Raw genomic sequence first — 25,431 nt, forward strand, 5'->3', positions numbered from 1 at the left:
TGGTGATTTAACTGTCCATCATTTTAAGTTCTTATTTTGAACCACTTTGGTGTTGGTTGATGTGGTTACTATAGATAACAACTGGATCCAAGAGTTCTTTTGGCTCTGATGATGGATGCAATACGTTTGAAAGCAATTCAATTTCTTGAGCTGTGATATCTGCAGAAAATGCCTAAACTTTATTTTGAGCAATCTTAGTTGCTGTGCATTCTACATTTCATCACAACTTGTGGCGAGGTGGAAACCAATGAGATGAGACTATGTTTCAGTAAGTCTGATCTATTTTCCATCAGGATGTCCATGATGGAATACATAATTGTCCATATAAATGAGGAGATATCATGGGAGAGGCATATGGAAAGTGTTGATTCCTGCAATTTTTGGGAAAAGAGATTATTATTATAAATAGGTTAGAAGACTCATCACTGGAGGCCTACACTACACATCATTCACACAATACCTATCATAGTTCTCATTAAACCCACCCACTGTAATAGCACTCACAATCTAGCAATCCATTCCAGTCATTCGCCACTGTCTAATCAAAAAATATAGCCCCCCCCCTCTCTCTCTCTCTCCATTATGTATCAAAAACTTTCATTTGTATCAATCTTATAGTAACTTTAGTAACTTATAAGTTTCTATCATTTCTTCTTTTCTGCCTATCAACTAAACTAAACTGCAACTCACCCACCTTCAACTGTCCCCATAGGCAGCATTCTGCAAACATGTCACCATCATAGTCACTTCTTTTCAGACCCTCTCTACCACCTCCTCATCCCTAAGAAACCCAGAGGACCAAAACAGTGCAGTAGTCAAGATGCATGCAAATCATAGAAAATTAAAAAAAAAAGAGATAATAATCTCCCTTTCTCCACTTGCCAATTTGTTCTTCAACATCCGAGTAATCCTTTAAGCAATTCTTCTAATTTATGTTCTCTGAACTTCAACTCTCTTCTACCATCAAAATCCCTCATCTTATCAGTTTTCTGTCATCCAGTATCAACAATATAATACACTGTATTATATTATCATCCCAAAATGCCTACCCTAACATTTTGCCATATTAAACTGACAACCATTATCCTTTGCCCGCATTGGCAATTTATTTAAATTGTCCTGCAGGATCTCTACATCACCTTTATTAACAATTGTCTGTTTTGTATCATCAGCTAACAACTGAATACCAGAAATTAAACAATAGTGACCCTAATACAGAGCCCTAAGGCAATCCTCTAGTCACTTCATTCTCCTAGATTCTACTCCACCACTATTCTCTGGTGTCTATTGGTTATCCCCTATCTATGCCACCAGCTTCATGTCAATTCCCATTCACTCCAACTTATATAATAGTTTTCTGTGCAGTAGTCTGTCAAATGGCTTTGCAAAACTCAGCAGTATCACGGTATAGCCATTTATCCAACTCAGCTGTCACTATTATATTAGTAGTTATGAGTAAATTACTAAGGCAGGACATACCTTTCACAAAGTCATGCTGTCCAACATTGGTATCCATATTCAAGAATGGGGGGGGTGGGACAGGTATATATATATATATATCCACCCATTCCTGAATTCCACCTTTAACCAATGTTTCTAATACTTTAACTGTTACTCCTGAAATAATAACTGACCTGCTACTTCTGTCTTGGTTCCTCATTTATGTATTAGAACTCATACTCTTTCTATCTTCTTCAAACCTTGCCAGAGCTGAGAGTTAAATTAAACAGATAGGTCAGAGGCAATGCCAATTCTCTTGCACATCCTTGAAAAACAACAGCTGACATGGTAATAAATTTTATTGCTGAAATTGCATTGATATTTCTCAATATGCTGAACATCTCCACTTTGTCTACCTTAATTCTTATATCAGCCTTTGTCACATTGGCAAATGCAATATCTCCACCTGAATATTATACTTTTGCAAAATGATCACTTAGTATCTCAACTATTTCTTCTGCTTCTCTGACTTTCCTACTACTATTAGCAATGAATAAAGTTATCCTTCCACAATCATTCTTCCTTTTATTCACTATACAGTGAAAGAACTTTTTTTTTTAATAATTACCCAATGCATGAAAGGTCACATGATGTATAACACAACAGTGCCATGTGTGGTTAGGTGATTAAGGAGAAAAAAATAATCTATCAATATGTTTCTTACAGAGTTGGAGATTTTACTTAGTGGGGAAAAACAGTGTGGGAAAGACTGTTCCAAAGAACAGAGATGGATGAAATGAAGGAAGGTGACAAGATATTTGTTTGGCATGTTTAGAGTTGGACAGTGTATGAGTTGGCCAGTGGCTGCTACAGAAAAGGCATAATATAGAAAAAGAGTACCTATGGGAAAGTGACTGAAGGAAGTCTGTGTGTGTGTGTGTGTGTGTGTGTGAGAGAGAGAGAGAGAGAGAGAGAGAGAGAGAGAGAGAGAGAGAGAGAGAGAGAGAGAGAGAGAGAGAGAGGTCATCAATTAAGTGGGTTACCCTCTTACGGATATTTTAGGTGCATCACCCCAGTGTCAAAATGATATACAGGGTGTTTCAAAAAGAATGTCAAGATTTGAAAATTGTATATCTCTCAACCACGAACCACAAATGAATGTGACTTGTACCATGTGAACGGCCTTGGCCCAGAGTTTGATATAACGACCGTAAATGCCACTACTAGCGCCCAAATAGCCACTACACTTAGTTAATGAGAAGATGGCGTCTAGTCAACAGAATTTATTTTGTAACTGTACCACATTTTCATTATTAAATATAATTATTTGAAATCAGTTCATTCTTTTTGAAACACCCTGTATTCCAAGATTGTTCAGATCTGAGACTAATAAAGAGTTAGGAGTTGAGCAGAAGAGAAGTAATGTTTTGAATGAAAGAGAGCACCAATTTTTTTTTTAGAGGCTATTGATGTAATATGTTTATGCCAGAATAAACTGAATGGGACAATCAGCCCAAGAAAAGAAAGCTGATCTTGAAAGGATATTAACATTAACAAAAGTAAATGAGAATGAAGTAGGATTTTTCTTGTGCGTAATAAAACAGGCCTGAGTTTTAAAGGCATTGAAATTTGCTAAATATCTTCAAGCCATTTCAGAATGGTGTGAAGATCAGTGCTAAAGTGATTGGTAGTGAAAGATCTTGATCTTTCAATCATCTGAATACTACAGTTTCACAAGTGAGGAATCTGATGAGAGGAAACCATCTGCCATGACATGCAGCAAATGACCAGAGAGGAAGTAAAGGAGTGAGACCATAACGTGGTAGCTCATTCAGGAAGCCTTGATACAAACACAACTAAATGCCTTTGAAATATTGAGAGTGACCACATAGGTTTCTACAAATCTTTCCATGGCATGTGTCCAAAGGTGAGTAAGGTTAGCAAGGAGGCCAGAGGCCTACTGTAGAACGAGAATGCATATTGGTGACGTGACTGTTAATTTGATGAGTCTTCAGGTATTGAAGAAGCTGGCTGTTAATGACAATGCTGTTGGGTAGATGCCAGATGAAAATGATAGCTTATATAGGCTATACAGGATGGATGTTAATTCTGGAGCACAATTCAAGGAATACCATCTGGATCAGGAGCCTTATTAGTATAAAGATTAATCAAGATTTCCTTTGGCCTAGTTAGCTAATTCCTCGATCTAATTTAGTCCTTCTTACCTGTGCTTTGTATTATTGCTTATGATCACTTTTTTCTTGATATTTCCTCTACAATGTTTCTTTCTTTTTTTTTTTTTTTTTTTTTTGCATTCCTGTTTTATGATTCAACTCACCCATTTATCTTCTCCTTGGTTCATCCTCCTGATCCTGGGTATGAATTGTGATAATGTTTTTCTCAAGTAAACACCCCAACATTTCTTAGAGGCCAATTAGTGGAAATGGAAGGGGAAGCCAGTTGTAGACAGTGAAGTCCTCAAGAGAGAGATGATCTCACTACTTAGGTATTCAGAATGTACAGAATTATGCTTCAGAAATAAATTATCAAGTGCTTGGAGTTATCAGATTTTTGAAATGAAAACAACAGCAAATAAATGCTACAAACAGTAAGGAAATTTGCAGAAGCAGATTTCTCATATAGCCTTTCATAAGGAGATTCTAGGTCTGGTGTGTGCATATACATTTATCAAATCTGACAAATGAACACATATACAAGTATGACATATACATGATGTATATATAATCTGATATATATAATTATATTCATTTTTAATATAAACTGACTATAAACCCGAGAATTATAACAAATTGAGATTTATTTGCAAACGCAACATGTTTCGTCGAGCTTGACTTCATCAGGCATTAATAACATAGAAAGATATTAAAAGACACTGAAACAAACATTGAGACACTCTAAAGCTTTACAATTATAAAGTTATGATATTCGACTGTAAATTACAGTTATTATGAACTTGTGCTACAGTCCATGTTAAAGTTCTATTGTTGTACACTTGTGTGTGTGTGTGTGGAACCACGCGATCTCCAGTATCTGATAGTAGAGCTGAAAGAGTCAGGCAAATTATAGTTAAGATTATTGTTCATATGAAGAGGGTCCAAGGTGATTTCTTTTGACTCTACAATGCGGCGTTCTACCTCATCATGGCAAATGTGTAGGTTTGAAGTTGTTGTCCAATTTACTTCATGTTGGCGGCTTTCGTTGTTTGTGTTTATTGAAAACAGGACATGGCCTGATAGGGCAGTAGCTCTGGTTCTCTTGTAAGCAATGTCTCTCTGGTGTTCCTCGAGACATAGGAGGATAGATTTCTCCATTTGGCCATAGTAAGGTTTTCTGCACTCACATGTGACCTTGTATACACCTGGAAATTGTAGACGGTTGTGAGATTGTTTATAGTTTCTGAAACTTGATCTTATTTTTGGAAGTCGAGAAGCACGTCTGTATGTTGAATTTCTTTACGATTCTACTCAGATATTTTTTGGATAGTGTGCTGATATATGGCAAAGAGATATAACCTTTGGAGTCGTTCTGTGTCTCTACGTTGCTACATTGACGGTGGGATAATTGTTTGTTGATACTTTTTAAAGAGTAGCCATTGCTTTTAAAGGTCCATTTAAGATGTTGTAGTTCTTTTTTTAGTTCTTCTTCATCTATGTTCTTAACGCCTGATGAAGTCAATCTCGACGAAACACGTTGCGTTTGCAAATAAATCTCAATTTGTTATAATTCTCGGGTTTATAGTCAGTTTATATTAAAAATGAACATATCCCAACCCGAGTTAATAATAGTATTCATCATATATATATATATATATATATACTTATATATATGCAAACAAACATGCATATGCTAGATGGTTACCAAATGGTTAATGTGTGTCCACTCTCCAATTAACAGGCCATTGGTTCGAATCTCATCATGGGCATGAATGTTTGTGACTGTCCTTAGGTGAAGGATGAACTTCATTGCCCAGTGTGAGACCACTGCCCTACTTAATGGAGGCCTGAAGTGGCTTGAAAAAAAAAATTCTATGTTTGACCTCTTGAGCAGGGTTCCAGACTTGGTTGGGGAAAAAAAAATTACAAAAATCTATAAATAAAATTAATTAAAAATATGATAAAAAGATCCTTACCCTATGGTACATTTGTACCATAGGTTCACAATAACTTTTTGTTGGTGGGAGTCACATAAATAAAATATATATAATGCATATTATATTTGCACACACATGTGTATATGATTATATGCACACTGCTCTTGTGATAAAAGGAATCAAGTGATGTGCAGTTTGGATAGTTGAGATGGACAGTAATCGAGATAACTAGTTGAAGTCTGTTAGTCATTCAAGCCTGATTTATTATTTCTAAGTGGTAGCGTTGAACATCAATTATGTTGGTATTAAATGCCAACTTGGTCAGCATACTTACTTTCTAACCAAAAGGCTGAATCCTGCTATGGGCATGTTTGTTTGGAAATTGTCTTAAGGTGGGAGATGAATTTCATAACCTAGTGTGAAATCGGTGTTCCACTTACTGGAAACATCTATCTACATGTTTGGTTTATAGAACAGGATTTCTGAACTATGTATAAAATAAATTAAAAATACCAAAAAACATAGGTTTACAGAAAAATCTTTCATGGATTGGAACTATAGAAAAAAATGGTGTTAAATGCTGGAATTATAGATTTTTTGAACATGTATGATTAGTGTTTTTTTATAATTTATTTTTTGTTGCTTTTTTTGAATGGGGAAATTTTTTTTTTTTTTTTTTTTTATCTACAGTATAACATATTTTAGTCTCTTTCTTTCTTTTTTTTTTTTTTTTGTTAGTGGGGAAGAAGAGCTAAATAAACAGTAGTTGGTGAAATTCTCACACACATCATACACACAAGGGGATCAGTCTTGTCTGTGCATGATGTACTGACAGTGCTTCCCACACTACTACATTCTGGCTCTCTCCAGACATGATCTGGTAGAGTATGCAACAACAAGGATGTTCCTTGGCTGATTGGTTGTCTTCCTGATTTGTTATTAACAACTTTGATCCCATGTACTATGCTCCCTCAACAGCAGATCGAAGACTTCAGATCCAACTCTCCATGGAACTAACAGTGCTATACTTTCATTCATTCTAGATATGACATGGCAGAGTAAGTTGAAGTAGGATTATTCATTAGCAGGTTGGGAAGCTTTTCATTCATCAGTTTCTATGAGATTTGATCTCATGTACTATCTAACAGCTGGCTTGCAAAACTGCTTATTTGCTAAGGCCTCCATTAAGGAAGGTTCTGGCTGTATACTTTATGTCCTACAAAGAAAGAAACAGAAAACTGAAGGCCAAATATGGCTACAGCTTCTTCAAGCCTCTAATAAGTGATGGCAGTGGTTTACTGGACAATGAAGTCATCTATCGCCTTGATGACATTGTTAATCTGTTCCTGGCAAAGCTAGATGGTATTCTTTATTAATACAACATATGAAAATGATTATCATTCCATCCTATAGTTTAAGTCACTTAGGTTGTGGACTATTATTGTAATGAATTGTACATTATTCCTATATAAAGCAGATTGTTGGATATCTATCAACTTTTATCATATAGATTAGAATGTATATATAAAGTTGCCTGTGAAGTAGTGGAATCGTTAGATAATGGGAATGTATATTCAATAAACTGGTCACTATACATAGTTATGAAAAAAAAAAAATACAAAGCAGATTTTTATTTATAATCCTTTCCTAATATGAGTTTAAAAAACAAACTGCTTTACAAAAACTATCCATAAATAATAATAATTAAATATAACAAGTTTAAGCCAAAAGAAATGTCATCCCTCTCCCACAAAAAACTGATTTACCATACAAAAATTATTTTAAATGCAATGCTAACCTTTATTGCAACTGAAGAACATTCTCAACTGCATCTTCAGTTCATTTTTCACATACATTTTGTGCTATAATAAAACAAAATATTTGAATATGATTAAATCTATCCACATTACTGCAACAACTCACAGAACATCTGGCCACACTTTTTGGCTTCCTCTGCCAACCAGTCACTTGATTACAAGCTAAGGGCTACTTACAGCCCATCAAGTTGCTAGAGATGACTGGTTTACTAATTTTGGAGTTACATAAGTGGCCAGATATCTTGTAAGTTTACTGTACTATGAATAGCACTACAGATACATCAATAATATAATTATATAATAATTTATGTTATATTAATAAAAACAAAAGAAAAGAGTACATTATAAGTAATTTACTACAATTCAGGGGATTGAAGCAAATAACAGCATGCAGTAGGAAGAACTATTTGTTCACACTGATCAGGAATCAACAGATTATGATCACTATAAGATATCTGTGGATTAGCGAAATTCTTCACTTTCATTGGTTAGTGTTTCTTCAGCATGGCTGTAGTTCTCCATGCAGATATATTCGATTTCCAGCTTATACAAAAAAATTCATTTGTGCTGAATGCTCACTCTGAATGGTTTATAGCAAAAGTCAGCATTGTGTGATTCTTAAATGTCAAGATACTGCAATATCACCTTTAACTCAGTAAGATATTTCATTGTCTCCTCTGATACATTAGATACTTTTTTTTTGATGACCCTTGTGATTTAATAGTTTATTAGACTACATATTCACAAGAATATGTAATAGTTTTATTATTGCAAATATTTCAACCAGAAATTAACTGGCTATCATCAGTGCATCAACAAAATCAAAAGATGAAGCAAGAACAAATAATGTTAATCCTATTTACCGAGTTGAGCCACATGCCAGAGCTCCCCTTACAGGTGGTTACAAAATAAAATAAGATTACAATTAAAGCCAAAATTAAATTAAGAGATTTGAAATAAAAATGAACAAAATTTAGATAATTGAATGACACAGCATTATATTATATTAAAAAAAAAAAAGGGGGGGGGGGGGATAATGCACTATCATTTGCCCTTTATGAGGATGAGACGCTTGCAAATCTTGGTAGTCATTTCAACTGCTTATCTATTGCTAAGTTTGGGCAGTGTAGAAGTGCTTCAGCACTCTCTTTAAATAACTGCTTAAACCTAAACCTGCAATGTAAAAGGCAAGTACTGGACTAAAGGATATTGTGGTCAGACTCCACACTGAGCAAGGCCAGATTTTTCAGCTTTATTATTGTTGATATAAGACTGGTGTTCTAGTAGTCATTTTTCGACAGAACGTCCCGTTTGTCCAAAGTACAAGTGGAAGCACTTGCAATGAACATGGCAAACAACAGGGAGTGGGTGAGAGATAGGGCTGTTTACCTTTCATGGATGATAACCAAGGGGATATTTTGTTGATAGGGAAGAATGTAGGAAGTACGTTGTATTCTTTCAGGATCTTTGCAATAGACTATGAGATGCCTGCAATGTAAGGGATAGGGATTTGCAGTATAGGTTTAAACTTCCTTGATGCGAAGTCATTCTGTAGCATAATGCACTGGATGGTGCTCGATTCTTGTTGGAGCCTGGGAATTGGAGCCGATAACATGCGATCTATTGAGCAAATATCTGAAGATGCCTATTTTTTCTGAGATGGATGATACACTGAATCTTGTTGTATGTAGCAGCCTGTGAAGGTAGGTTTATGATGAACAGATGCAAATATTCCAGCAGAAGTACAGGAAAGGAGGACATCCAGGAAGGCTCGTTTTCAATTCTTTTCTTTTTCAATAGTGAAGCTAATATGTGGGTGAAGGCACTTGCCAATTTCTAGTTGGAGCATCACCCAAAATAACAGCCTACACCAACAAATCAACTTCACCCTTGAAAATTAGCCTTCCTGGATGTCCTCCTTTTCCAAACCTCTTCTGGAATGTTTGCTATATCTGTTCACCTATCCCCAAGCACTTTGAACTTGTACAGCAAGTCCCTATGCCATACATTGCAGGCATCTCAGAGACAATTGTAAAGATCCTTCCTAATAACAAACTCTCCTCTTGTTTACTATCCATGAAAGATAACAGTCCGCTATCTCCCTGACTCCCTGGTGTTTACAGAGTTCAGTGTGAGTGCTGTCTCTCATACTGCAAATAAACAGGATCTGTCAAATATGACTACAAGAACACCAATCTTAATCAACAATAATAAACCTGAAGAGAGTACTGAAGCACTTTTACACTGCCCAAATTTAAATCAGAATGACTGCCTTTCTATTGCCAAAATTTGCGAGAGTCATCTTCATAAATTATTATTATTATCACTATTATTATTTACAGAATCCCCATGGAATCCAGAGCCTCATCACAGGAGATCCCAATCAACCATCGTACACACAAATCCTATCACACTTCATCATCATAAAATTCTGGTAATTTACTCTCAAGAGATGTACAGGATATGATAGTACTACATGAAAAATTTACATCATTACTAATTTCGTATCTACAATTTTCCTCCAAATCAATCTGTTACCTATCAAAGCAACAACATTATCAGATCTTACATTTCTATCTTCTAAGGCACTTTTTACTGTATCAATCAACCTATATCTTGGTCTTCCTCTGGGTCTTTTTCCTGCCAACCTCGGCAGAGAACATTTGTTTTGCTAATCTTTCCTCTCCTATTTGTTTAAATGACCATACCACCTGAGATTAGCTCTGCTAATGCATTCCTGGATGCTGATAATGTCAAGTTCTTTCCTAATATCCTCGTTTTAAATATGATCTTGCCATTGATGCCATCTGTTCACGCCCCCAATCTTTCTCAGGACTCTCATATCTCATATCCAATATATCCTACCATACCAGCTTTGTTGATTCTGTTGTCTATTTCCATATTTAATTTACCATCTTCACTAAAAATTGGGCCTAAGTAGCTGAAATGTTTTTCCTGTATTATAGGTTCTCCATTCACAATGCAGTCGATATTTTCAACTTCTACCTATTTCATTGTCTTTGTCTTGTTATTGCTGACCTTCATATCATATCTACTACAACAGTTAATCAATTTAGTCAGGGAATCTTGCAGACTTGTAGCGAATTTATTTAGAAGTATAACATCATCTGCATAAGCAAAGTGCTCACATTAACATATCCAATTTTGATATCAGGTTTAATACCACTTTCCTTCATAATGTGATCCACATAGATAATGAATAACAGAGGGGATAATGTAAATCCTCGTCTGACACCAGATTTAACATTAAACCATCTTCCTGTACTTCCTTCAATTCTAACTGCTGACTTGCAACTCAAATAAAGACTAAGTATTGCTTGATATAATGCTCCATTGACACTATATAACTGTAGTGTGTTGAATAGCTTCTCTCTTGACACCTTGTCATATGCTTTTTCAAGATCTACAAAACTTAAATACAGATCTTTGTTATATTCTCATGATTTCTGAACTATTTCTCGTAAAGTGAAAATCTGAAACTGACAGCCTCTAGGCCTCAATCCAGCTTGTTCTTCACCCAGCTTTTCTTCCATAATTCTTCTCAATCGTTTCTCAAGTATACTGGCATAAATCTTACCAGGAACACTGAGTAGACAAATACACACTACCTCTGTAATTCTCACTTTCACTTTTATTTCCCTTTTTTATACCTCTTTATATGGGTGCTGTGAGAGCTCTACTCAAATCATCTGGAATTCATCCGTCTGAACTATGCAGTGAAGCCACTGTAAGACTTCTATACCTCCATACTTGAGAATTCCTGGTCAAATATAATCTACTCCAGCTACCTTTCCACATTTCAGACTTTTGATGGCTTTTTCTACTTCAAGTATGGATATGTATTCCTGATTGCATGCCTGGTCAGTGTTTTTTTTTATTATTATTATTATTATTATTACTATGCTGTCATCACTGTTAGTTTCATTTAGTAATTTTTCAAACTAATTACTCCATACTTCAAGGATATCTTTTCTGCAGTTTTCACATCACCTTAATCTTGTCTAATTCCTTTTACAGCACACTTTCCTCCATTTCTGAGCTTCTTCAACAACCTCTAGAATATCTTGACGCCTCTTGATATTTGCATTTTTGAAAATTATGGAGACAACTACCGTGTTTGAATAAAATCTTTAGTTTAATATAACTAAAATCTACATTCGACGTTTCGACCTTTATGTCAAGGTCATCTTCTGAAGCATACAACTATACACAGAAAACAAGCTACACTACAATCAAACTGGTTTGTTAAAGACACTGACCAACCGCTACAACAATTGTTGGCCTGACCTCTGGTGAAAAAAAAATAAATAAAATAAAATAAAAAATATTAATAAAATTAAAAAAAAAATTATACATCAATGCTAGAGTCCTATTATTAGGGTTATCTGTTGGTTGTAGAAATACATTTTGCACAACAACAAGTATCTATCTATATACATATATTAACATCATGTACACATTCCAGCCAGTTGGTATGGAATGGTTTCTAATACTAGCTGAGGATTGGCTAGAGTCCTGACTGTATGTATGTATTGGCCAGCACGGTCTGCCGAAAACCGACACACACTTGCCAATACACACATGCTAATTCATACCACCACCCATCACAAAAATATGGAGTCATTAACACCCTTAAAAACAGAGCTACAACAATTTGCTCTAAACAGCAAGCCCTGAAACAAGAACTAAAAATCATCAGTGACACATTCATAAATAATGGCTATAACAAAAATACTGTTAGTAAAATACTCCATAAAACTACAACAAAAACGAATCTACATTACAGTAAAACCATAGCCATCCCATACATTAAAGGTTTATCGAAAAAAATCAACAGAATCCTACAACATTATAACCTCAATACCACCTTTAAACCATCCACTAAACTTAAAATCATATTCAACTCCTCTAAGGATCCTCTCCTCCCATTAGCACATCCTGGAATCTATTGCATCCGCTGCACCCGTAACTTATCATACATTGGTGAAACAGGACGGACAATCCCTATATGCAAGAAAGAACACATTAAATATAACCATTATGGTGAAGCAGGCCTCTCAGACCATGCACTCAACACCTTACACCAAATCAACTGGAAAAGCACCTGCTCTTTACACCGCACAAAAACCTGGTACGAAAGGAAATTTAAGGAAGCCTGCGAAATCCTGATAAACCACCCAAATATCAACATCAAAGATGGCATGAAAATTCCAAGGATCTGGATGGCACACGCTCAGCCTTCCTAATATATAAGATCCAGCATAAATCAGGACTCTCTCCAATCCTCAGCTAGTATTAGAAACCATTCCATACCAACTGGCTGGAATATGTACATGATGTTAATATATGTATATAGATAGATACTTGTTGTTGTGCAAAATGTATTTCTACAACCAACAGATAATACTAATAATAGGACTCTAGCATTGATGTATAATTTTTTTTTTAATTTTTATTTATTTATTTATTTATTTTATTTTATTTTTTTAATTTTTTTTTATTTATTATTATTTTTTTTTTCACCAGAGGTCAGGCCAACAATTGTTGTAGTGGTTGGTCAGTGTCTTTAACAAACCAGTTTGATTGTAGTGTAGCTTGTTTTCTGTGTATAGTTGTATGCTCCAGAAGATGACCTTCACATAAACGTCGAATGTAGATTTTAGTTATATTAAACTAAAGTTTTTATTCAAACACAGTAGTTGTCTCCATAATTTTCAAAAATGCATTCGGATCGCCATGTAAGCCTAAAAGAAAGGACTCTTGATATTTATTTTGTGTGTTCTTACCAAAGTCTTCCCATGACTTTTATTTAGCTAGTTTTACTCAATGTTTAGCTTTCTTACATTTGTATTACATTCTGTATTCTCTAAGAGCACAAGCTTACTTATTTGTCAGGAACTTTTGATATGCTTTCTTATTTTCCTTCGCTGCCTCTTTAACTTCCTATGTCCACCATGGAGTTCTAATTTTTCTATCCTTGCAGACAACTTCACCACATGCCTCTCTAGCTGAATCAATCAGGGCTTTTTTCAAGGCTTGCCATTGAATCTCCAAGGTTTGATTCCTGTTCTCAAACTCTTTCATTTTTTCTTTAATAATCTTTGTGTATTTTAGTCTACAGTTCACATCTGAGAGCTGCTCAACTTTTATTCGCTTTAAAATTTTCTTACATGTTCTTCTTTTCAATATGAAATTCAATTTTATCCTGCTCAAGACTAAATAGTGATTACTTCCAATTTCAAATCCTCTGTACACTCTGGTGTCCTGCACCAGGAAGAAAACATCACTATCAACAATAACATATTGAAAGTTTATTTTTCACTTGGTTAGAATATAATAAATTTAGTTTAATCCTTTATCCAAGTGTGAGCAAACAAAGTTTGCGCCTGAAAGTATCTTCAGGACTGAGGTAAGGTGGTACACACCAGGGCAACTCGTTGCAAAGGTGGAGCAAGCTACCAATACTCCTGTCTCAGTATCTCCTATAATGCAAAACACATCTCCTTGCGGATATGTCTAATGTTATGCATTAAGGAAGGGCCACTACCCAGACTAGTTTCGACCTTTATTGAGGTCTCTTCAGTGGGAGCCAGGCCCAAGCTGAGATACCAGGCAGAAGCATTCGCAGGTCATCTCTACCTATAGAAGTTGCCAAATGGTGTGCCACCCGTTTTTAATAAATTACTCTGGATTTAGAGAAATCCAGAGCATAACATTAGACATATCCGCAAGGAGATGTGTTTTGCATTATAGGAGATACTGAGACAGGAGTATTGGTAGCTTGCTCCACCTTTGCAACGAGTTGCCCTGGTGTGTACCACCTTACCTCAGTCCTGAAGATACTTTCAGGCGCAAACTTTGTTTGCTCACACTTGGATAAAGGATTAAACTAAATTTATTACAACAATAACATAGTCAATGAGTCTTTTCTTATTCCTTGCCTCTTCTCTCCATGTGAATTTGTACGCATATTTATTTTGGAACATTGTGTTAGTAATAACCAGTCCATGTCCTAAGCAGAAATCCAACAGGTATTTGCCATTATAGCGTTGCTCTTTTCTCCAAATTTTCCCAAATATTTTTGTATGGCTATCAATCATTTCTTACGCTGCTATTTAGATCCCCAAGGACCAACTTTTCAATTTTCATTGTGTCAGTTGCTTTTTCTAAAGCCTCAAAAAATTCACTTCTACCCTTCTGTGGAACCATAGGTACAAATAAGTCTCATTGTCTGGTTTCCCATTCTGATATTTGCTCTCACTCAAGAAGAGTGGCTTCATATTTTGTGCTCGATACTATGCTACACTTCCTTTTCCCTGATTGTCATTGCCTGAATATAACATTTTGTATTTATTGCTCAGAAAAATCACCAGATTTTGTCGTTTTTGTTTCAGTCATCCCTATTATGTTGATCTGGTACATATCTAATTCCTCAGCTAGCTGCATATCTTTGTCATTCAAGCTTTTTAGGTTGATAGTGCCGATCTTAAACTCTGGTGATATTGAGTTGGGGTGTGTTTTAGGATTTGTTCCAGTTGCTGACTTTATGCTGTTTGCCCTGGTTCCCTGGCGAAAACAATGGTGGCCTTGTTTAAGCAGGCGATGCCCCAGTCAGCATGAAATTCTGTCATGTTGTACCATCATTTAATATTGTGGCTTTAAGCCAATAAGAATACAATTTGGTCAGCTAAATCCCAAAATGCCAGTCCATTCTTGTTCGTTCAGTATCCAGGTAGATGTTGTTCAGTATCCAGGTCCCCCTAACAGGGTGCACCATGAGAAGGTGAGGATTGTACATAGGTCAGAGGCCCTGTTAGGTTCTCCGCATTCCTTTAAAGGCTATGTGGTGGTCTCCTCTTAGTTATACAGCTTTGACCCTTATGCACTTCATCCTATCATACCTCTCCTTGAATTCATTCACCATCAGAGAACTCACAACCAATTCTGGCAATCTATTCCACTCACTCATCACTCTCCATGCAAAAAATCTGGGATGTGTGGACCACACATCCCTACTAACCACACTCTTACACAACTTCCACAGATGGCTCCTAGTTCTCCGACTATTTGTCATATATTGAAAACTTCACTTGCATTAATTTTATACAACCCCTTTAATATCTTAAAAGTTTCTATCATGTCCTCTCTTTTCTGCCTATTAACTAAATTTTGTAACCTGCAAACCTTCAATCTATCCTCATAGGAAGTATTCCATAGACCTGTCACTAGTCTCTGGATCTTTTCAACCACCTCCTGGTCCCCAAGAAACTCAGCTGATCAAATCTGCACGCAGTGGTCAAGATGTGGCAGAATCATAGCCTTATAAAGAGGGATAATAACTTCCTTATCTTTACTTGTTAGAGTGTTTTTCAACATCCAAGTAATTATTATTATTACGGGAGACATCAAGGAGTACTTGGACTCATCAAGGGAGGCCCTAAAAATCGTGTCCATCACAACTATTCAACATTCACACAGTATCTATCATACTTTGCCTTGAACTCATTCACCGTCATAGCACCCACAACAGACTCTGGCAGTTTATTCCACTCATTCACCACTCTTAAAGTAAAAAACACAGCTCTAACAACCTTGCTAACGACACTCTTGCCCAGCTTCCATGGATGTCTCCTAGTCCTCCCACCACCAGTCCTGTTCTCAAAAATATCCTCTGAATTAATCCTATAGAAACCCTTCACCAATTTGAATGTCTCAATCATATCTCCCCTTTTATACCTATCAACCAATTTCTGCAACCCACAAATCTTCAACCTGTTTTCATAAGGTTCATTCCATAGACCTATCATCTTGGTCACTCGCCTCTGGATAATAACATTAGTGGACCCAACAGAGATGCCTTCGGGTTTTGACCTACCTCAGAAAACTTGGAGCTACCCTTCACAGAATCCGTACGAATCATGGCACATGTGCAGACCACCTTCACAAATGGGGAATGATTGCCTCACCCAGGTGTGACTGTGGATCACTCCGCCAGACAATTAGTCATATCACAGAAGAATTTGCCCAACTTGCATACAGTGGAAACTGGCTGGACTTCATCCATGCTATACCAAGTGCAGTTGATTGGATAATCAACCTAGACATAGAGTTGTAGTCTATTCATGAGTGTCTGTTTTACATCATGTATAAGTATTTTGTCTATTTTATACTAAATGTTTATATATATTAAAGATTATTGTAATGTAACTTTTCATGTGCAAGCTATACGCTAAATAAATAAAATTATTAAAGGAGATCTCCAGGGAGTCAAGAAACTTGTAGGATGCCACATGAAAGGCTGTTGCATAAACTGAAGAATATGGGATTGGAATATAAACTCTTGACTTGAATTAGTGGATGGTTGACAGACAGATATCAAAAAGTGATATACAGTGGGTGTGAATTTACCAGATTTAAAGTGACTAATGGTGTACCACAGGGTTCAATCATTGGGCCATTGTTGTTCAATCTATACATTAATGACATCAGGAAGGGTCTAACAGGAGATGTGCAATTGTTTGCCAATGATGCAAAGAAAGGCAGGGCAATCAGGGATGCTACTGATATCCAGCACATACAAAATGATTTCAATAGGCTAGAAATTCAAATTTCATTTGAATTTGGCAAAAAAAAAAAAAAATTCAGCCTATTCAAACGAGCAAACAAAAATGGCTGTCAGTTTACTGTTAGGGAGTATAAAGTTATGCACTTTCGCATGATCACACTTCTAGCAGCATCTTATATTAGCAGGGTTATGCTACAAGAAACTGATGAGGCTAGGGATCTTGGTATAATGATGGATAGGAATTCGAAGTTTAAAGGTCACACAGCAAAAGTTGCAATTACAACTCAGGATAATTATGATGTTGAAGTGAACCGTGACAGGATAAGGAAGTGATTTTGCCTCTTTATAACGCCTTCATAAGACTGCATCTGGATTATTGTGTGCAGATTTGGTCACCTGGGTTCCAAGTGGATAAAGAAGCTGTGGAAAAGGTACAAAGACTATATCCACATGATTGGATATAGATTATTATAGATTCCAAGTCTGTATTCCACATACTTAACAGGAGAAAGAGGGGTGATATGAGAGAGGTCTATAAACTTTTGAATGGGTGTTATAGGATATCATGTGATGGAATTTTTCATTATGTGGTGGAAAGTGGGAAGAGAACACAAGGGCATCCATGGAAGTTAAGTTTGTTCATAGTCAATAAAGGGGTAAAAGCTGCGTTTTTCTCCACAGAGCAGTGAGTGAGTGGAATAGTTTGCCTGAGTGCATCTAGCGTGAATGAATTTAAGGGAAGGTATGACAACTGGCTTGGGTGATTTATAGCCTCTCTCGATGACCTTAAATACTATGACTCAATGACCTTAAATATTCAGCTAATGATTGTCAGATGCTCAGAAATCTTATTAGTGGAACATATTGATATCTCACATATGTTAGCATTTTGTTGACAATAATTAGACGCGATCCTCTTCTTACAGAATACAGAAGGTTCAGATGGATTTCCATTTCCTAAACATATACTGCCTGAAGACTGGAATGAAAATGTCCAATGGTGCAAGTGCTAATTTTACAAATAAAAATTCTACTGAGAAAATTGCAACTAACATGGTGTATAAACTTTGTGAAAATGTGCCCACCCTATGCAGAAGGGACATACATACAGTAAAGCAAGTTCCCACTAGCAACAGAACATGTGCAAAACAGTGTGGTATGAACATATTAATACACACTGTTTTCATGTCTGGTGCAAAACCACCACCACCACCTAGCTTACTGAAGACCTGAAGTAGCTTGAAAAAAAAAAAAAAAAATCATGTTTTTGGTCTCTTGAGCTGGTTTCCTATTTATCTAATCTTTAGCCAACTAAGTCTACCCATTAATAATCATTAATGGGTGAAATGATCACCCATTAACTTATTGAAAAATTCACTGCGTTAAAGAGAACTGCGAAATATGGGAACTGTTGGATGACCTAGATTTCGTCATCCAGGATGTAGGAAATTTTTATAGGGCTTTTCATTTGAAGGCAAGTTAACTGTTTCCTACAGTAAGTGACAGAGCTTTTGTATTGGAAACTCTGGTTTTCCCTTCTGCAAAAAAGAAACAAGCTAGAAAATGCATGCAGTGCTTGACACAGCAGACCATGAAAGTTAGTCAAACAAGCTTATGAAAAACAAGATTATTGGTTGTGGCAAGTCTTGGGCCTAATACATAACAAAATAAATGAAAGATGCCAAGAAATATATTATTGGTTTAATCCTTTATCCAAAGTTAGTTCACATGCAAACTTTGTTTGCTCACACTTGGATAAAGGATTAAACCAATAATATAATTTCTTTGCATTTTTAATTTATAGTATATCCAAGTGGAAAAACCGTCAAGGGCCTAATACATAAATGAAGATGGATTGAAATAAACAGTTTAATATGAATATTATGATAGAAAGAAAATGCAATTTAAAAGCATAATTCTGTAAGTCATACTTTTAGAGCCTCTAATAAGGCAATAACTGAAACAGTAAATGCTTGCATCACACACTATTTAGCTAGTTTAAAATGTAACAGAAAACTACCATTTCAGGCCAATACTCTGCCAATAGTATCAGCCTGAAATGGTAGTTTTATGTCTATTACAGCATTTAATAAACATTTATTAACATATCTAGTATACATTACTCTTTAGTCAAGAACAATCACTGAATCTTTTAACAACACTTTAATGGAATTCATTCAGCTAGCAGCATAATTCCTCATTTTATATGAACATTCACTAATAATTTTTGCACTAAAGTATTTAAAAAGTGAACAGTTCGATATAAGCAGTGAATTAAATCAAAAATTCACTGTTTTATAATATGACAATTCTTCATACTAAGATGACATGGTCATTGATAAGCAGTTTTTGTGATATATTGTTTGTAGTATACTGTACATAATGTTGGCCACTTTTGTGAGTTTTATTTCAAAATATTCTGTCTTTCACCATGGCTTCCATGTGCTCATCAATATCACCAGCTAGTGCTAGAGTCAAGAAGAGTAGATAGTCTAATTCATGATATGAAGCTACACACTGTGAGAAGGTCTAATATTCTCAACAGTCATCATCTTTTTTTAATTACCTTAAGTTTTACATAAAGCAAACAAAAAAGAGAGACAAGGGAGTCAATGAGTAAAATTTACAAGTAACGTGGTTATTTCTCACCATAGAGTCTTATTTTGTGCAAGTATGTAAATGTCCTTGACAGTTAGTGGGTTGTTGGGAGATACGATATGACCAATATATTGATAAAATTGTTGTCTAGGTCTTCCCCTCCCTCTTTTGCCAGTGGAAGGATCATAAAGGAGGAGTGCCTCAGCTGATTTCCAATCTTGTCTAATTGAGACTGTTATGTGATCAATAATAGAGGAATTTGATTGGTTTCCAAGAGAACTCTATCATTAGAGATTCTAAGACATATGGTTCCAAATCTGTTAATGAGATTTCAGCTATTTGCTGTGGAGATAGTCCAAGCTTGGAATGCATATGGAAAAATAGTGCATGCTGTAGTCTTAAAAAGTCTAATTTCAGTTTCCAAGCTGACAAGAGAGGATTTCCATATTGGAGTCATAGTACCCAAGACTGCTAGTGTCTTTTGTTTTTGGACTTTTATATCGTATTCAGTGTCCATAATATAAGAGCCAAGATATTTGAAGGTGTGTACATTTTCAATTTTGTAGTTAAGGTGATATAAGGAACCGTCAGCCAAAATGGGTAGAACTTTAGTTTTGGAAAAATTAATTTTTAATTCCACCATGTTGGCAAGGATAATAAGTTCGTCCAGATGCCATTGAGCTGTATTGTAATCTGGATCAAGTAAGACGACATCATCTGCATAGATGAGTTCTTGCAACTTGACACTTCCTTGATTGAAGTGTAATTCAATGCCAAAATGCGAGTTAGTTTGCTGAAAGATGTAATCCAAGGCGATAATAAAGAGAAAGGGGCGAGAACATCCCCATGCAAGACTCCTGTAGAGAGAGGGAATGGGTCAGTTAACATTCAATCGACTAAGACTTGTGCTTGAAACTCTTTGTATGGAGTCTGTATTGCCTTAATGATTTTTGTCCGGTATGCCATAATGAGACAGAATTTCAAAGAGTTTGGATCTGTTAATACTGTCGAAAGCTTTGGTAAAGTCGATGAAGGTAAGAACGACAGGTAGCTGTTTGTTCCTGGAGCCTTCTAGTACAATGGATTTGTTCTATAGTACTTCTTCCCCTGAGGAATCCAGCTTGGCTTTTCTTGAGGAGGGGAGTGATGGATGGCTGAATCCTATTCATTAACATTCTATTGTAAACTTTTAAAGCGGTGGAGATAAGGCTAATTTCTCTGTAGTTTGTCATTTTGGTCTGGAACTTTTCTTTGTGATGGGAAGGATGTATCCTCTGGTCCAATCCGCTAGAGCAATTCCAGTGTTTAGTACAATGTTACAGATGTTCAAAAGTAATGCGTTTAGCATATTGCCTCCATAGATGATGGCTTCAGGAGCAATATTGTCAGATCCTAGAACTTTGTTTGGTTTTAGTTGTCCTATAGCACTTCTTAGTTCACCTAGAGTGTGTATCCCTAGTAAAGATTGGTTTATATGTGAAGCGACATAGGTGGTAATCCATGAAAATATGTTCTCCATTCCGTGAGAAGTTCCGCTGTGGTTTGGAAGACTTCTCCATTTTCCCTGACCACTCTACTAGCATTTTTGGTTGTGGCTTTTTTACACAGTTGGTTGACTTTTTTGAAAAACATTTTTTTGATTTCCTGGACGGTTGGCACTTTCCAAATCAAGACATATGGCATTTATAAATTGTTCACAGTCAACTTTAAAGTGATTGGTGATAGCAAGGTTTAATAGGTAAGTGTTAGGTTTAGAATTGTATTGACAGATATGTTGTTTGACGATCTGATTTCTCATGTGTCGGACTTCTGTCGAGGGGCTGACCCAGTCGATTTTCTGCAGTTTTGCTTATTTCCCAGCACTTTCTGGGCAGAGTATTGAATAGTTTCATAAAGTATGTTGTAGAGGGAATCGATCTGAGTACATTCCAAATTTCATTGTTCTATTTCCTTTGCTATTTGTTCCTGAAATGTACAGGCTATTAATGGATCGGTAAGGTGCTGCCAAATATAGGAATGTTTTCTTAATTTGCTCGAATTTGTGGACCAAAGAGTTAGTTTTATATAAGCACTAAGGATTCTGTGATCGGATCCCAGTTCTACTTTACTATACGCTTGACAGTTTTTAATGGAACGAATCCACTTTCCTCTTACTAATATGAGATCTATCTGTGCTTTGGTTCCTGCTGGGTGTTGTCAGGGTCCAGACTCTTTCCTTCCCTGTGAGGAAATCTTGATGTAATAGCGATGAGCATTGCAAAATTCCAGTAAAAGTTGTCCATTACTGTTGGTTGTGTAAAAGGTGTCTACCACAGGCTCTAGTCCTTTCCCACCCTCGCATTGAAGTCGCCACCCACAAACACAAAGTCATGTAGCGAAACTGCACGTATAGCATGTTCTAAACTGGTATAATATGCTTCATTAGATCAGTCTTTTGATCTAATGAAGCATCCTCAGTAGGGGCGTGAGTAGTATGGTGGCTCTTGGGTTTGTTCAACAGTACCAACAACCTCAACAGTATCAAAAAAATAATGGTGAATGCAGTAACAAAACAATTATACCAGACACTAAATTTTACTTAAAGTGCGAGATATGCCAAAATGGAAACTCTATCACTACAGAGAGAGGACAACAGGAGGCGTGTACTGGATGGACCATGTGAACTTGCAGCTAAGTCATTGTTTTAATACTGATTTTGATATTTTGATAATTACCAATTGCTGAATTGTGCATGAGTGTGTTTATTTATTTTTGATATATCTATACCTTGTATGATAGATAAACTGTGTTATTAATGGCACTGATGCAAACAAGAACAATGGCAGCCAAATTTGTGGACCTATAGCCTGAGTTTTATAGACATAGAGATTTGTACAATGCTGATGGACTGCATTTAAATGAGTTTGGAGTTAGTTAGAGAGTTTTGTTAACTGAAAGTGTGAAAGCACAAAGACAGGAAAAATAAAGAAATAAGGGTGGATGCAGATGAATGTATGTGAAGGCCCTCATGATGATGATGCAAATGAATGAGAGAATGAACAAGTGCAGAATTTAGCCTCTCAAGCAAAAATATTGAATATGGTAGTCAATTCAGTATCAGGAATAAGAGGAAGGAGTTTTTTGGCATTGGTTAGTGCAACCTAGCCAAATAGGCATTAGTGAGACTTGGCTAACAGCAGATGATATAGTTACAGGGATAGAATGTGATGGACTTAGTATATTCAGGGAGGATAGAGTAGACAGGATGGGGGAGGGGAGGGTTCGGCTGATGATAGCAGATGAATTGCAGCCAACAAAAGTAACAGTCAGTTGGACAGATGGCAGTTCTTTTGAGTAAATCTGGTGTGAGATTGAGGCCAATAGCACAAAATATAAAACTGGCTGCTGTTATAGGCCGGGGATGATGTGGAAGACATGCATCAGTACTAATCTACTGATGCATGTGGAAGACATGCATCAGTAGATTAGTACAATGACTGCAAAGATTGGAAAGAGAGATCACATGGCAGTGGCAGAAAAGAAATGGAATTTATACATTTTTCTTTCTTTCTTCAACCCATCCATCCTTTTCAGGATGGGCAGAGCCCCCTAATTAGGAATCATGACGAATTAATGCAGCTGGCACATAACTCCTCTGCAGCATCCCATAAAGTAATTTTGGGCTGTAGATCTATGTGCCCAAAGGGCCAATTTGCCTGTTCTGAGGGACAAAAAACTCAAGTTTCCAGGAGACAAAAAACTCCCTTCTACCTCCATACGAGACTGGCTAACTCACCATTTTATTGAAAATACCTGATATATGTTCTTCACATCTTAGATGGGATTAGAAATCAGATCCTTCCAACCAAAGGGCTCATCTATACCAATTGAACTACCGAGGCTGTTATGCACTTACTGAGAGATAATTACTTGAAGCAGAATGTGACAAGAGGCAACTTGGGATATGAGAGTGCTGGATCTTGTTATAGTATCAGAAGACCTGTACATAACTAAGGTGGCTACATTTCCACTGATTGGGGAAAGGGATAATATCATTTTGAGTTAGGAGGTATCAAAACATGTGGAAATCCTAGTTAAGAAGGGGTATATGTGGAACTACAAAGCAGGTAGGTGATTATGATAGGAGGTACCTTGAAGCAGTACCATGGCAAAGATCTGCAAGGGTCGGAAGTTCACTGTGCCTGAAAGATAGTCAAGGAATATCATGGTAAAGAAGGCAAAATCAGATTATTAGAAGAGATTAACCAAACATGCAAAAGAAAATCCAAAACAGTTTTTTCATTATGTGGCAAGTAGGAGGAAGAACAACTTTGGAAGGATAACTTTAATGACTGCAGATGATAGAGAGATAACAGAGGCTGACAAAACTATTGATCTATTGAGTGATCATTTTGCAAGGGTAAACACCCAAGTGAGGATATTGTTGTGATAGAGGTAACAGGGACTGATGTGAGAACAGAGGTTGAAGAACTGAAGGTACTTAGTACGCTGCAAAATCTGAATGTAAATATGGCTGTGTGATAGGATGGGATATTGGATGACTTATTATGAGAATGTGCAGGGGGAAACTGGTGCTGCCTTTGACCAGGCTATTTAATTTTAGTCTCAGTGCTGGCTAAGTGGAAGGAGAGCAAAATAATTCCTTTGCATAACGGAGGATCTAAGTCTGTGGTAGCAAACTATAAACAAATTAGTATCTCAGGAGTGGTGATAAAAATACTGGAAAGGTTGGTCAAAAAGAGAATTCAGGAATGGACGGATAAGAATATGACACTATCATAAAGTCATGCCGCCCCTCTATGAGTGACAGCATGACTTTGTGAAGGGTCAGACATGCTTAGTAATCTACTAACTTTTTATAACAGAGTGACAATGAGTTGGATAAAGGGAATGGCTGTGCAATGATACTGTTGGATTTTGTAAAAGAATTTTGAGAGGGTATCACATGGAAGTCTGTTATGCAAACTGCAACAAATGGGGAAGAATATGAAACTGGTGATATGGATAAAAGTGTGGCTGATGGACAGATACCAAAAAAGTAGTATATGGTGGAAGAGAATCCAGAAGACAGATGACTAGTGCAATGCCACATGTCTCTGGTGCTTGGACCACTGCTGTTTAATTTGTATACATAAATGATATAGGAAATAATTTGAAGGGAGATATTCAGTTGATTGTTGATGCAAAGTTGGATAGGAGAATAGTTAACCAAAGTGATGTAGAGAGCTTGGAGGATGATTTAAATAGGCTGACAGTTATGGGCAAAACAACTGATGTTCAATTTAATGTGGAAAGTTATGCATTTTGAGATACAAAGATTACAAGCAGTATTCCATATTGAGAGAACTGTACTCTAGGAAATTTATGAAGTCAGGGATTTGGAAATAGTAGGATAGAGAGCTGAAATTTAGAGGACACATTGCTAAAGTGGTCAGGGTAGCTTACAGGATTATTTGGTTATTGATGAACACACTAACAGGGCAGAAATAAGGGAGTAATCATTTCTCTTTATAAAGCCTTAATATGACCACATCTGGATTACTGTGCTCAGTTCTGGTCATCTGGGTTTCTTGGAGGATGAGGAAGTGGTGGAGAAGATTCAGAGGCAAGTGACAAAGATGGTGAGTGGTCTGTAGAATGCCCCTGATGAGGATGAATTGAAGGTTTGTGTATTGTAAAAGTTGGTTACTAGGCGAAAAAAAAAAAAGGGAGGGGGGATATGATAGAAACATTTAAATTACTCCAGGACTAATGCAAAAGAAATGATTCAGCACTTGGCTAGGGGGGGGGGGGGGGGAGTGCAAGAGAGTCTTCCCTGGAAGCTGGGTGTAGTTTGCAAGAATGTGTGAGCATGAGTTATTTCTTTACAGAATGGTGAA

At 36.4% G+C, this 25,431-nt stretch overlaps 1 protein-coding gene across 3 annotated transcripts in view; it reads right to left on the reverse strand.

Annotated features, from left to right (window-relative positions):
- Positions 1-25,431, reverse strand: part of LOC150098787 (uncharacterized) — a 204,125-nt gene that overhangs the window by 142,117 nt on the left and 36,577 nt on the right. For all 3 annotated transcript variants that reach the window (XM_090404968.1, XM_090404967.1, XM_090404966.1), the window contains exon 4: positions 7,350-7,413. The gene's annotated coding sequence lies outside the window, so the exon portion shown is untranslated. The remainder of the gene's footprint in view (positions 1-7,349; positions 7,414-25,431) is intronic.

Source organism: Typopeltis vanoorti, chromosome 15, assembly GCF_054136105.1.
Source record: "Typopeltis vanoorti isolate ZY-2024b chromosome 15, IOZ_Tvanoo_1.0, whole genome shotgun sequence".
NCBI lineage: Eukaryota > Metazoa > Arthropoda > Arachnida > Uropygi > Thelyphonidae > Typopeltis > Typopeltis vanoorti.